This window comes from Chlorocebus sabaeus, chromosome 17 (assembly GCF_047675955.1).
Source record: "Chlorocebus sabaeus isolate Y175 chromosome 17, mChlSab1.0.hap1, whole genome shotgun sequence".
Lineage (NCBI taxonomy): Eukaryota > Metazoa > Chordata > Mammalia > Primates > Cercopithecidae > Chlorocebus > Chlorocebus sabaeus.
Window position 1 is genome coordinate 27443895 of NC_132920.1, and position 14880 is coordinate 27458774.

A 14880-nucleotide genomic window follows, 5' to 3' on the forward strand; every position below is an offset into this window, starting at 1 on the left:
AACTGTTCTGATTTTCATCTGTTTTTACCTTCATCATTAATACTGAATATGGACTGTAGGTTGGATAACTGCTGTTCTGGGTAAAGAACTCTGAGCAGCAGCCTTGAGCTACCAAGGCAAGAAATTTGTTCTAAAGTTTTACTTTAAGTATGTTAACTATTTCATAATTTATTCATTTTTCTACCAATTGTGCCAAATATATCTTTGGCATAAATATCTGAAGGATTAATTGTTTTTCTTTTCACTAGTTATGAATTTACTTTTTTGTTTTACAAGCATTATATAGGATTTTTGCTTAATAATATTAAAAATATGACTGAGTATATGCATATATTCCCCCCCACATTCCAAAGATAAACACTGTTAAGCATGTTAAGCACATTTTACTGTATATATATATGGGTGGCATATGTGTGTGTGTATACATACATGTATACACATACACTTCTAGATATTTATATACATGTGTTGTGTGTATGTGTTGTATATGTTTTTAAAAAGGGATTGTCTTAGGCCGGGCCCGGTGGCTCACGCCTGTAATCCCAGCACTTTGGGAGGCCGAGGTGGGCGGATCACGAGGTCGGGAGATCGAGACCATCCTGGCTAACACGGTGAAACCCCGTCTCTACAAAAAAAAATACAAAAAATTAGCCGGGCGAGGTGGCGGGCACCTGTAGTCCCAGCTACTCGGAGGCTGAGGCAAGAGAATGGCTTGAACCCGGGAGGCGGAGCTTGCAGTGAGCCGAGATCGCGCCACTGCACTCCAGCCTGGGCAACAAAGCGAGACTCCGTCTCAAAAAAAAAAAAAAAAAAAAAAAGGGATTGTCTTTGGCTGGGCACAGTGGCTCATGCCTATAATCCCAGCACTCTGGGAGGCTGAGGTAGGAGGATTCCTTGAGCTCAGGAGTTCTAGAGCAGCCTGGCCAACATGGCAAAACCCCATCTCTACTAAAAATACAAAAATTTAAAAACAAAATTTATCAGGACTTGGTAGCGCCACCTGTAATCTCAGCTACTTGGGAGGTTGAGGCAGGAGAATTGCTTGAACCCGGGAGGCAGAGGTTGCAGTGAGCTGAGATTGTTCCATTGCACTCCAGCCTGGGTGACAGAGTGAGAATCCATCTCAAAAAAAAAAAAAAAAAAGTTGGGCGGTGGGGCGGGGGGAATTGTTATCCTATTAAAACTATTTTGTATCTTTTTTTAAAAAAAACTTAATGCTATATCTTGAACATCTTTACTTAAAGAAAATAAATAGCTAAATATTACATTATGAAGGAAAAGGTCAATAAATATTTGTTGAATTAGTGTAACATTTCCTTTGATCACCAGCTGCTTCTAATTCCCTACTTCAGGTATTGTTGAATACTACATTGCTTTAGGCAAAAAGTGTTTTATTTCTCATTGGATCAAAAACAATTAAGGATGTCATTTTCTCTTCTTCCATTGAGTTCCAATAAATCTACATTTGTTCTCATTCCCTTCTTTAAAGGTGCAATGGAAAAGAAGTTTGCAGATTCCACTCCTGCCTGGTTGGATAAACTCATTTGAAAATAAGCTCCTATTTTGTGCAGATGCAAATTTAAATGTGTTATTTGTAACTAAGCACTGATAAAATAGAGATTTCTAAAATATATTAAGTGAGAAAAGGAGCTGCAGAATAATAAGTAAATATTTTTACCTTTTATGTAAAAAGTTAGATAAAATAAGACTGTGTTCATATTTGCAAGTATCATAAAATCAGGAAGAATGCATTTAAAAACTAAAGTAAGCCAGGAGGTATGGCTCATGCCAGTAATCCTAGTACTTTTGGAGACTGAGGTGGGAGGATCGCTTGAGTCCAGGAGTTTAAGGCCAGCCTATGCAACATAGACCTCATCTCTACAAAAAAATTTAAAAATTAGCTAGATGTGATGGCATACACCTGTAGTTCCAGCTACTCAGGACGCTGAGATGGGAGGATCACTTGAGCCCGGGAGGATCACTTGAGCCCAGGAGGCTGAGCCTGCAGTGCGTCATGATTGTACCACTGAATTCTGGCTTGGGCGACACAGTGAGACCCTATCTCAAAATAAACAAAACACAACAAAAAAGAAAAGAAAAACTATGGTAGAGGTGGTAGGGGGAATTGAGGAAATGGGGGAAAGGAGAGGCCAAAGACTTTTTCTATGCTTTTTAATACTTTCTCATTTTTGAACCATCTGAATATATGACTTGTGCAAAAAAATTTGTAACAAAAAATATTGCATCTGTTTCTTTCATCGTAACTATGCTGTTTGGTGCAAATTGCTCTTTATTTTTAAATTTTGTTTTCTCTTACACTAAACTGTTGTGATGGTTAATTTTATGTGTCAATTTGACTGGGCCATGATATGCCCAGATATTTGGTCAATCATTATTCTGGGTGTTCTGTGAGTGTATTTTGGGATGAGTTTAACTTATTATTATTATTATTATTATTATTATTATTATTATTATTGAGACAGGGTCTCTCTCTCCCTATCACCCAGGCTGGAGTGCAGTGGCACAGTCTTGGCTCACTGCAGCCTCGACCTCCTGGGCTCAAGTGATCCTCTCACCTCAGCCTCCTGAGTAGCTGGGACTACATGCATGTGCCACCACACTGCCAATTTTTCTATCTTTTGTAGAGACAGGGTTTCACTACATTGCCCAAGCAGGTCTTCAACTTCTGGTCTCAAGAAATCCCCCTACCTCTACCTCCCAAAGTGCTGGAATTACAGGTGTGAGCCACCATGCCTGGCTGAGTTTAACGTTTTTTAATTTTAATTTTAATTTTAATTTTTTTGAGATGGAGTTTCACTCTTTTCACCCTGGCTGGAGTACAATGGTGCAATCTCGGCTCACCACAACCTCTGCCTCCTGGGTTCAAGCGATTCTCCTGCCTCAGCCTCCCAAGTAGCTGAGATTACAGGCACCTGCCACCAAGCCCAGTTAAGTTTTGTATTTTTAGTGGAGATTGGGTTTCACTATGTTGGCTAGGCGGGTCTCGAACTCCTGACCTCAGGTGATCTGCCTACCTCGGCCTCCCAAGGTGTTGGGATTACAGATATGAGCCACCACACCTGGCCTTAAATTTTTATTTATGTTTTGAGGGGGTCTCATTGTGTTGCCCAGACCGGAGTGCAATGGCACAATCGTGGCTCACTGCAATCGCCACCTCCTAAGCTTGATTCTCCTGCCTTAGCCTCCCGAGTAGCTGGAACCACAGGTCTGCACCACCATACCAAGCTAATTTTTTGTATTTTTGGTAGAGATGAGTTTTCACCATGGTGCTCAGGCTGGTTTCAAACTTGTGAGCTCAAGTGATCCACCCACCTCGGCCTCCCAAAGTGCTGAGATTACGGGTATGACCCATGGCACCCAGCCGAGTTTAACTCTTAAATAAATAAACTGTGCCAGGCATGGTGGCTTGCACCTGTAATCGCAGCAATTCAGGACATAGAGGTGGGAGGATTGCTTGAACCCAGGAGTTTGAGATCAGCATGGACAACATAGTGAGACCTTGTCTCTAAAACTATAAAATTAAAAAAAAAAATAAAAAATAAAGCAGATTACCCCCTGTAATGTGGGTGGGCCTCATCCCATCAGTTGCAAGCCTGACTAGAACAAAAGATTGGCCTCCCAGGAAGAAGAGGGAATTCCTCCTGCCCGACTGCCTTTTAGATGGGACATTGGTTTTATTTCTGCCTTTGAACTCTACCTGAAACATTGGCTGTTCCTGGATTTTGAGCCTGCTGGCCTTCAAACTGGAGCTATACCACTGGCTCTCCTGGGTCTCCAGTTTCCTAAATGCAGATCTTGGGATTTGTTGGTGTCATAAATATTATATATATAATATTATATATATAAATATTATATATAAATATTATATATAAATATTAAATATTATATATAAATATTATATATAAATATTAAATATTATATATAATATAAATATTATATATGTAAAATATTGATTCCGTTTCTCTTTAAAAAGAAAAGACACCTGGCCAGGCACAGTGGCTCACGCCTATAATCCCATCACTTTGGGAGGCTGAGGTGGGTGGATCACTTGAACTCACAAGTTTGACTTGAGGTCAGGAGTTCGAGACCAGACGGACCAACATGGCGAAACCCCGTCTCCACTAAAAATACAAAGTTAGCCAAGTATGGTGGCACACACCTGTAATCCAAGCAATTGGAGAGGCTGAGGCAGGAGAATGGCTTGAACCCGGGAGGTGGAGCTTACAGTGAGCCGCTGAGATGGCGCCATTGCACTCCAGCCTGGACAACAAGAGCAAATCTCTATCTCAAAGAACACCTTTGAGGTCCCCTTCTGGTCCTCTGCACCAGAAAGCTTGGGAGAGTGGGGACTTATTTTTCCCCCATTGCTGCATTCCTAGTAACTAGATGTGTGCTCCCAAAAAAAAAAAAAATTGTTTAAGGAATGAATTGGTAGCTATTGTTATATTATGTGTTAAATGTGAAATTAATATCTACAAATACACATCTGTATTTATAAATTGTACTTATATAAAGAAACAAAAAAATAAAATCATACTTACATACTTAGGTAATATATGCTTCTATTAATCTAAAATTTAATTATTAGCTTCTTTTTTTTTGAGACAGAGTTTCGCTCTTGTTGCCCAGGCTGGAGTGCAATGGCATGATTTCAGCTTACCACAACCTCCACTTCCTGGATTCAAGCGATTCTCCTGCCTCAGCCTCCCGAGTAGCTGGGATTACAGGCATGTGCCACCATGCCCAGCTAATTTTGTATTTTTAGTAGAAACGGGGTTTCTCCGTGTTGGTCAGGCTGGTCTCGAACTCCTGACCTCAGTTGATCCGCCCGCCTTGGCCTCCCAAGGTGCTGGGAATACAGGCGTGAGCCACTGCGCCCAGCCCGATTATTAGCTTCTAAGTATCCATTGAGAGGAAATGTGTAAGGGTCCCTCAGAGAGTCAGTTTCAGGACCCCAAGAAAGGGACAGAGAGAGCAAGGTGCTTAGATGGAGAGTGGCTCCTAGAGGCACTTGACACCCTATCCTATACACTCCAATTTTCTGCTGTAACATTTCCATCTTAGCATTCTGTTATTTGCTTTAACAAACAACCAAATAGGAATCTATTAGTTTTATGTTGCTGTGTAACACATTATCACACTTAGCAGCTTATAACAATGCCCATTTATCCACTCACAGTTCTGTAGGTAAGAAGTCCGGGCACTGGGTATCTGGGTTCTCTGTTCAGGATCTAACAAGACTAACTTCATTGGCTGGCTGGATTTTTTTTTTTTTTCTTTGTGACGGAGTTTCGCTCTTGTTGCCCAGGCTGGAGTGCAATGGTGTGATCTTCGCTCACCACAACCTCCAACTCCCGATTCAAGTGATTCTCCTGCGTCAGCCTCCCGAGTAGCTGGGATTACAGGCATGCACCACTGTGCCTGGCTAATTTTGTAGTTTAGTAGAGATAGGGTTTCTCCATGTTGATCAGGCTGGTCTCGAACTCCCAACCTCAGGTGATCTGCCTGCCTTGGCCTCCCAAAGTGCTGGGATTACAGGCGTGAGCCACAGCACCCAGCCGGCCAGATACTTATTTGGATCTTGCGATCCTCTTCCAAGCTCTCATGGTTATATGAGAATCCCTATTTCCTTGCTGTCAGCTGGGTGCCCTCAGCAGCTAGAGGCCATCTTCACGCGGGTGGCCCTTTCATCTTCAAAGCCAGCCCCACTTCAAACTCTTCAATTTCTCTCAAATTTCTAATCTCTGACTCTGGGAAGAGCCCATTCTTTTTTTGTTTTTTGTTTTTCAAGAGATAGAGTCTCACTCTCACCTAGACTGGACTGCAATGGTACAGTCATAGCTCACTATGATCTCAAGCCTCTGGGCTCAAGCAATCCTCCCACCTCGACAAGCTGGGACTACAGGATGCACAGTTTATTTTAAGGACTTACCTGATTAAGCCAGGCTCATCCCTGATGATTTCCCTTGCTTAAAGTCAACTGTGCTATATAACATACCCTAATCATATTCACAGTTCAGCGTATTATGCAGGTTTGTAATATCCAGGTGGAGGGGGAGTTCTTGGGGGCCATCTTAGAATTCTGCCTATCTCAAGAAACAACTGGCCAGGCAGGGTGGCTCATGCCTGTAATCCCAGCACTTTGGGAGGCCATGGTGGGTGAATCACTTGAGGCCAGGAGTTCCAGACCAGACTGGCCAACATGGCGAAACCTTATATCTACTACAAATACAAAAATTAGCTGGGCGTGGTAACAGATGCCTGTAGTCCTAGCTACTCAGAAGACTCAGGCACAAGAGTGGCTTGAACCCAGGAGGTAGAGGTTGTAGTGAGCTGAGACTGCATCACCCACTGCCAGCCTGGGCGACTGAGCAAGACTGTCTAAAGACAACAGCAACAAAAACCAACAGAAATTAGAGTTGAGTAGAAATTTTCAGCATCGCTAATGATCAGGCAAATATAAAACCAAGTGACAGATACAACAGTTTCAAATCTGTTGTGGCAGAGGTATGCATTGGGTGGTGACTTTAGGTTGCAGTTGGCCCTCCTATTAGGAAAAGTTACATAAATTAACTTCTGTAGGGATCGTTCCCTAATATTAATGTCATCAGCACTACACTCTAAACAACTGAGCTAAGTGACCACACAGAAAACAGACTACTGCATTTTCAGAAAGATCTGATTCAGGTAAAATCTATGTCATCTGGTTTATTAGTCCATTTTCATGCTGCTGATAAAGACATACCCAAGACTGGGTAATTCATAAAGAAAAAGAGGTTTAATGGACTCACAGTTCCACGTGGCTGGGGAGGCCTCACAATCACAGTGGAAAGCAAAAGGCACGTCTTACTTGGTAGCAGACAAGAGAGCATGAGAGCCAAGTGAAAGGGAAAACCCCTTATGAAATCATCAGATCTCGTGAGACTTATTCACTACCACAAGAATAGATTGGGGGAAACTGCCCCCGTGATTCAATTATCTCCCACAACACATGGGAATTACGGGAGCTACAATTCAAGATGAGATTTAGGTGGGGACACAGCCAAACCGTATCATCTGCAGTTTCACTTCGAAACATAACAAACCACTCACTCATCATCTTTCTTCCTACCCTACCCACGTGACAAAACAAAAGTAAGAAAACCGACCTTTGCTAGGGATGATTTATTCTCCTCTATGAGAACTCAGTCTTTCTGAAACCTGAGTATTCTGGCTGTGAGGTTGCAAATAAACATTCTCAGAAGGTGCTTCCTTCCCGGCACCCCAACAACCCCAGCCCTCTCAAGGCCAGGAACAAATTCAAAGCACTAAGGCAGCTCATGAAAATAACCCACTTTGTGCTACCACCTGGATCAGAGAAATTTCAAGTGTGGAATCTTGGTGTTTGATCTCAACATAGAAGCATAACTATCAGGACAATATTTATCCAACATAGAAACAAATTAACTACCAGAACAATATCTAATCTCTGGGTTTCTCTGAAGGATGGCTCTAAAAGAAAGTGTGAGTTTCTTCTAAGGGAAAAGGGTACTAACCTATATAGTGGAAAAGGGCACTTTTAAATTTGCCAGGCACTTTCTTAGATACTATATATATATAATATATTAATTATATATATTATATATATATATTTCTTTTAATCCTTACAACTGCCTTCCATGAATTAGAATCTCTATTTAACAAATGAGGAAATCAAGATTCAGAGATTCAATGGGAAAGCCAGAATTAGGACATCTGATTGCTGAGTTTCAAAGTCCACTCTTTCAAATTCTCTCAGAGACACAAGGTCCTATGAATTCTAAAGGGAACTGAATTTAGCATGCTGTCATTTCAATCACTCTGGGAAATATGAGTATTCAGTAATGGTGTTGGGATTAGTGGTAGTCTGCTGGAACTAATGCGGAATTGGATCTAAACCTCACATATTACACCAAGGGAAAAATGAGGTCAAATAATTAAATATAAAAAAGAATATTCTAGAAGATACAGTTATTTTGTGAAGTGACCTCGTAATGGGGAAAGGCATATCTAAGTTAAACATAAAACTTGAAGAAAAGACTGATAACTTTGGTGGTTGCAAAGATATCCATTTTCACACATCCCAAGCCACCCCAAAGTTCACAGACAACAAACTAGACTACTTGTGATTCATGTCAAAATAAAGTTTAATCAAGCCGTATTTAAAGAGTCCCTACAAATCATAAGAGAAAGGCCTAACAACTAAGTAGAAAAATTAGCACAGAATGGTATGCATGTAACAGAAAAGGAAATACAGATGGCTTTTAAACATATAAAAAGGTGCTCAAGGACAATATAACCAGTTAAATGCAAAATAAAACTCCCTGAGGGATCATTTTCACATTTCAAACTGGAAAAAACAAGATAAACTCTGTTGAGAAGGACTCAACCATGCTCTCCAGAGTGTATGAGAGAGAGCCCTAGCTAAGAGTTATGCTTTTCTTGTACAATCATTTGGAAACTATGAGAATCCTGGGGAGTGGCTCTTACTTCCTGGGAGGTACTGAGAAACTAGAGTTTCTTACCTATGGCCTTAGGGTCAAATAGCCTCAGAGGTTCAATTCCTGGTGGAATTGAAAGTCCTGGAGCAGACCATGGACATGAGTGGTGGATATGAGTGGTTTTTCCTTCTATTGGCAATCCGATAGGTTGTGGTAGAGAATCATTCACACGCTACTGCTTATTCAAGCGATTTCTTTAGATTTGAAGACAAAAAGGGTTAGTGTTAACGCAAAGGGGTAGAAAAACAATGAAGTCACCTTCACATACTTTTTAAATGCCGGTATTGAAAGGACTGGAGATGAAAACTTAACCTACCGAGAGTGGGGTTCGAACCCACGCGGGCACTAGCCCATTGGATCTTAAGTCCAACGCCTTAACCACTCGGCCATCCCGGTGACTGGGGCTAGGTATAAGGCAATCATTTTTTATAACAACAAAGGCATTTGTTCTGAACGTTAAGGAAGTACTGAATTATTCCTGTTTTTACTGAATTGTATTAAAATATGAGGATATAATAGGAAAATAAGGCGTGTGTTCATCAAGCACTTCTCCTGAGTCTCCTCACTTGGTCAAAATTTTCCAGAGAAATTTTTATTTTTAGTTTGTTTGAAAAGAAAAACAAAGGAGCAGGGGGAGGGATGGAGAGATGAGGGGAGGGAGTGCCCTATGGAAACCACAGCATTAACACCACCTACTACTTCTACTTCACTAAAGGCACTGTCCCGATTTTTTCTCCAGAGATCACCATTTTGCCTGCTGAATTCAAACTTCTACTCCAGACACACTGATGTCATTGGAGGCATCAGGATTGGGGGCCCAAGATTTATTATTAAAACCAGTTCATCTTGGGGTAAATTTTAAGATGTTTAGTGGACACAAAGGCAGTTCAAATTCTTTGATTTTAATGACAAAATGCTTTAAACTGACAATGCAACCTATCTACAAAAGGAACATATTGAGCTGTGTGTGGGCTGCACAGAAATACACCACGCCAGAACTCAAAGTGCTCCCAGAAAAACTCGCAATCGTTACAGCAGAGAATCCAATCCTTGTGGCTAAAGTATCTCCTGGGAGACTTATTACAAATGTGGATTCTAGAACCCCTCGAGTAATCGTCCTGACTAAAGCGATTTACGATGGGTCCCAAGAATCTCAGTCTTACCAAGCACCTTCAAGTAACTGTAACTTCAATAGTCTGCTAAACGGCACTCAGTGAAGGGTGCTAAAGCTGTCATGGGGAATTTATGAACTCATTAAAGAAGCTCATAGAATGGAAGTTTAGGGTCTGGAGGACACAGAGCTGAAATGAAATCCTGAAGTAGGGTTGGAATATAATTAATTTATGTAACAATACTGAACACCTAGTGTGTGGCATGCCCCTTTGTTTTTCAGGTAATCAGAGGAAAGCACCACAATACGCAAAGGTTGTGTGGTCTGCAGCAGACAAGCAAAGATAGTCAGAGGACATCTCCTCAGAATCTCGTCAGCTGAGGAAACAGGAGTCCAGGCCTTATTTGTGATCCTCAGGACTGCCTGGGTCCACATCAGGATCTTTCTCTGTCTTATGAAGTCATGGAAAAGGAATGGACTCTTGAAGGCCTTTGGTTGTTGTGCTCTGGGTTCTGTCTCTGGCCAGATCAAGGTTCCGTTCCTTGAAGAGGAGATATGACCTAAGAGATTCCCACTTCTACTAAACACTGAAGGAAATTCAGGTCTCCTGCTGCTGGGGAAAGAACTGACTTGAGGATGTGGATGGAGGTGACTGGAAGGTTCCATGAAAAGCATATCAGAGAAAGAAACCATCATAGATAGATAGACATAAAAATGTTTAGAATATTCTATTACTGTTAGCTCTTAACATGAACTACAGAGCAGACTCAATCAGCTGTGAAGTTTTTAAAAGTACACTTATCGAGAGTGTTTAAATATCTACATGTGAAAGTAAAAAATAAAACTTTTCGAAGTATATGAAGGATGGTCGGCCACGGTGGCTTCAGCTGTAATCCCAGCACTTTGGCGGGCTGAGGTGGGCAGATCACCTGAGGTCAGAAGTTGGAGACCAGTCTGGCCAACATGGCGAAACCCCGTCTATCGTAAAAATACAAAATTAGCTGGGCATGGTGGCGCATGCCTGTAATCCCAGCTACTCGGAAGGGTGAGGCAGGAGAGTCGCCTGAGCCGGGAGGTGGAGGTTGCAGTGAACTCAGATTGTGCCACTTTACTCCAGCCTAGGCGACAGAGCGAGACTCCATCTAAAAAAAAAATATATATATATATACACACACACACACACACACATATATATATATATGAAGGAGAACATCCTTATACCCAGGAGCAGAAAACTTTTAAAAACTTCAAAAGCACAAACAATAAGGCAAAAACCAAAAAAGACGTATTTGCTTACATTAAAATTAAGAATATAGCCACTGTAGTCCAGCTACTAGGGAGACTGAGGCAGAGGGTTGCTTGAGCCTAGGAGTTCAATGCTAGTCTGGCCAACATAGCAAAACCCTCACCTTTAAAAAAATCTTTTTTTTTTTTTTTTTGAGACAGAGTTTTGCTCTTGTTGCTCAGACTGGAGTGCAATGGTGCGATCTCAGCTCACTGCAACCTCCGCCTCCCAGGTTCAAGCAATCTCCTGCCTCAGCCTCCTGAGTAGCTGGGATTACAGGCATGTACCACCACGCCCAGCTAACTTTGTATTTTTAGTAGAGACGGGGGTCTCCATGTTGGTCAGGCTGGTCTCGAAGTCCTGACCTCAGGTGATCCACCCGCCTTGGCCTCCCAACGTGCTGGGATTACAGGTGTGAGCCACCGCACCCGGCTAAAAAAATCTTAAATTAAAAAATCAGGAATATGTAAGATAAAGGACACAGTAGAAATATAAATATGTAGATAGGTGCACTAATGGGAGAATATGTTTGAATTGTCTCCAAAAATGGCAAGGGCTTAATATATATATATCAAGAAGTCATGAAAATCTTCAAGAGAAGGACAGCAAGATCAAAAGGAAGTGAACAAAAGATAGGACAGGTAATTAGAGGAGAGAAATATGTCAAGACTAACAAATATTGTACAAAATCTTTAGTAATCACAGAAATAAAAAGTAAAAAGATTTATCGCATTTACTGTCATTACATTGGCAAAACTAGAAGCTGAATAAAATTAATTTTTGCAGGACTAGTGATAAAAGAACCCTCCTGTCCTGCTAGTTGAAGTTTAAATTAGTGAAGCCATTCTGGAGTACTTCTTATTCAAATTAAGGATATTCACGTTCTATGATGTAGCTGCTCTGCTCCTAGGCATAAGTCTTCCCCAACCCTATCCACTGCCTCTAATCTTACACAACTACCGAGAGTACACATGTGATAAAGTTAATCACAGCCTTATTTTTGTCTTTTGAATTTGAAAGAAAATTTAATATTTATTATTGGAAAGTGGACAGGTAAACTGTTGTAAATGCACACCATAGGCTATTAAGCAATATAAAAAGTTAGCAGAGTAGATATACATGCAACAATGTGGATGGAACTTGAAAAAGAACACCAACAAAAGAGACATGGGTTTCTGCTTCTACCTGTGAAGAATTCACTGTTAGGAAAATTGCAAACAACAAGAAAAATATACTGGACACAAGTATGTGAAATAACTGTTTTCAGGCATCACCTGCTGTCAGTGCGGGACTGTGATACCTGAGAGAAGAGAAATAAATGAGGCGAGTCTTACAAATGTTTTAGCTTATTGTCTAGGGATTTAGGCCTTAGCACAGTAAGGGAGAATTCAAAAAGAGCTAGGTTGTGTCACTGAATTGAGAACGCAAAGGATTTCATGGAGGTCAAAGCAATTAGAATTTCGGGACAGAATACAAGACAGGAGACAGCTGCACAGAGAGAGCTCCAGAGGTCTACAGAGGGATCTTCTGTGTCTTCGGTGGAATATTGATCTGTGCATGAGTGGGTTTAAAACTCCAAAAGGCCAAGGAAAGAACCACTGGAAAGCTGTAAGCAGATCAATTCATGCCATTCATGAATCCATTCAACAACTGAGAATAGCCTGTGTTCTCATCAGCTGTAGTGAAAATAATTTACAGGGCATAGGTGGAGTCTCACAGAGATATAATCTTTGTATTGGAGCTAAATTAGCTCAATTGAGGCTGCTTTTGGACTCACCCTAACAAAATTTAGAAGCAAGCCATGGATGGAATAAAATTTTATTTGAACTTGCAAGAAAAGGGATACTTGATACGAAATTGTAGAAAGTTTAGAAATGTTATTGCCTGTAGTATTATGGAATGTAGAAACAAATCTATGAACTGAATAATTTAATTAGATTCTCAGACAGAATTATAAAGATGTTTCCTAGCATTTTCTTTTAAAAATTTATTTATTTATTTATTTTTATTTTTATTTTTGAGACAGGGTCTCACTTTATCACCCAGACTGGAGTGCAGCGGCACCATCTTGGCTCACTGAAGCCTCCTCGACCTCCCAGGTTCAAGCAATCCTCTGCCTCGGTCCCTCAAGTAGCTAGGACTACAGGTGCATGCCACCACAGCCAGCTAATTTTTGTGTTTTTTGTCAAGACAGGGTTTTGCCATACTGTCCAGGCGTGTCTGGAACTGTTGGGCTCAAGCGATCCACCTGCCTTGGCTTCCCAAAGTGCTGGGATTACAGGTGAGACACAGCACCCGGCCTAAAAAAAAATTTTTTTAAAAACTTTGTCGCCAAATTACTTCTCACCTAAGAATTTCCTAGCATTTTCTTGCTATTTATTGTAAAATATGGCATGAGAGAGATAAGTTAAAGGGAGAACTTCTAAATGTAAATGAGCCACAATTTACTGAGTTAGAAAGGAAAGCTATTTGCTATTCCCAGGTGTTCCCGATTAGACAATGATGCTAAAATTAAGAAAAGACTTCCAGGCAAAATCATATCCAGAGCACGATCAGAAAATGCAGTCTAAAGATGAAGCCAAGGGTGTTATTGTAAGTCCTTTATTAATACCATAGAGAGACTTAAGGTGGTATCTAAACAAACTGCTAAGATTCTTAAGGACATACATTAAGGATCCTATAGTTTAAACAATAATTCTACAACTCTTAAGAATGTGGCCCTACTGCCATTTTATGGGAAGTCAAAGGGAGACAAGGCATTATTTTCATGAATATGGCTTTTGTTTTAAAAGAGATTGGCGAACTTTAAAATTTTTTTTTTATTGAGACAGAGTCCCACTCTGTTGCCCAGGCTGGAGTGCAGCGAGTGGCCAGATCTTGGCTCACTGCATCCTCTGCCTCCCAGGTTCAAGTGATTCTTCTGCCTCAGCCTCCCAAGTAGCTGGGACTACCGGCATGTGCCACCATGCCTGGCAAATTCTTTTTATATTTTTAGTAGAGAGGGGGTTTCACCAGGTTGGCCAGGCTGGTCTCAAACTCCTGGGCTCAAGTGATCCTCCCGCCTCAGCCTCCCAAAGTGCTGGGATTATGGGAGTGAACCACCACTCCTGGCTTGGCAAACTTCTTCTTTAAAGACACAGATAGTAAATATTTTAGGCTTTGTGGGCCATTCGGTTGATGTGGCAATTACACAAATCAGCTGTTGCAGGAAAGCAGCCACAGATAATCCTAAATGAATGAATGTGGTTGTGTTCCAATAAAACTTTATAAAAACAGATATAAGGCCAGATTTGGCCTGTGGGCTATAGTTTGTGAACCCCTGGTCTAAAGTAATAAACTTCAGTAACTTTCATAATGTCACATTTTTTGAAGAAAATTATAGTATTTGAACATTGACAGTCTGAACTAAAAGGAATAAAGGACAGCATAAAATGAAAAGACTTTGGACCTCACCCCTCTTCCCCCCAGACTACTATGGGAAGGAAGTAGGCTAAGAAAACCATTCGGCTGCAAGTAAATGATATTTCTTATTAAAAGAATGGATGAATCCGAGTGTGGAATAAGAACCCAGGAGATGGACCCAAGAGCCTAGGGAGTCATTCTCAGACGTCATTACTGAGTTCCAATCAACGCACTAGCATCATGTGCCCACTGAATTCTACAATTGCTACAGACCAGTGTACCTCTTGGTTTTTGTTTTTTTTTCTTTTTCCTCTTGTTTTTGTTCTTTTTGAATAGGATTGTGTATCGAGATTATCCTATGTCTCCTCTGCCTGTAGTTGGGTGACAGGTAACTTGTGTCTTAAGTACATAGATGTTCAAACTAGGTAGAACCTTATTTGAAAAAATTTACCCAAGGAATTTAATCTGCACCTTTACCTGATTTTGGTAACGCCATCCTAGAGGTCGAGTTCATGTTGCAAAGGAGTCAGCCATGGCCAGGG

The 14880-nt window shown here is 41.0% G+C and overlaps 1 non-coding gene across 1 annotated transcript; it reads right to left on the bottom strand.

The window, feature by feature from the left end:
• Positions 1-8853: 8853 nt before the first annotated feature.
• Positions 8854-8936, bottom strand: TRNAL-UAA (transfer RNA leucine (anticodon UAA)). Its single transcript has one exon. It is a non-coding gene; the product is annotated as a tRNA-Leu (tRNA).
• Positions 8937-14880: the final 5944 nt, after the last annotated feature.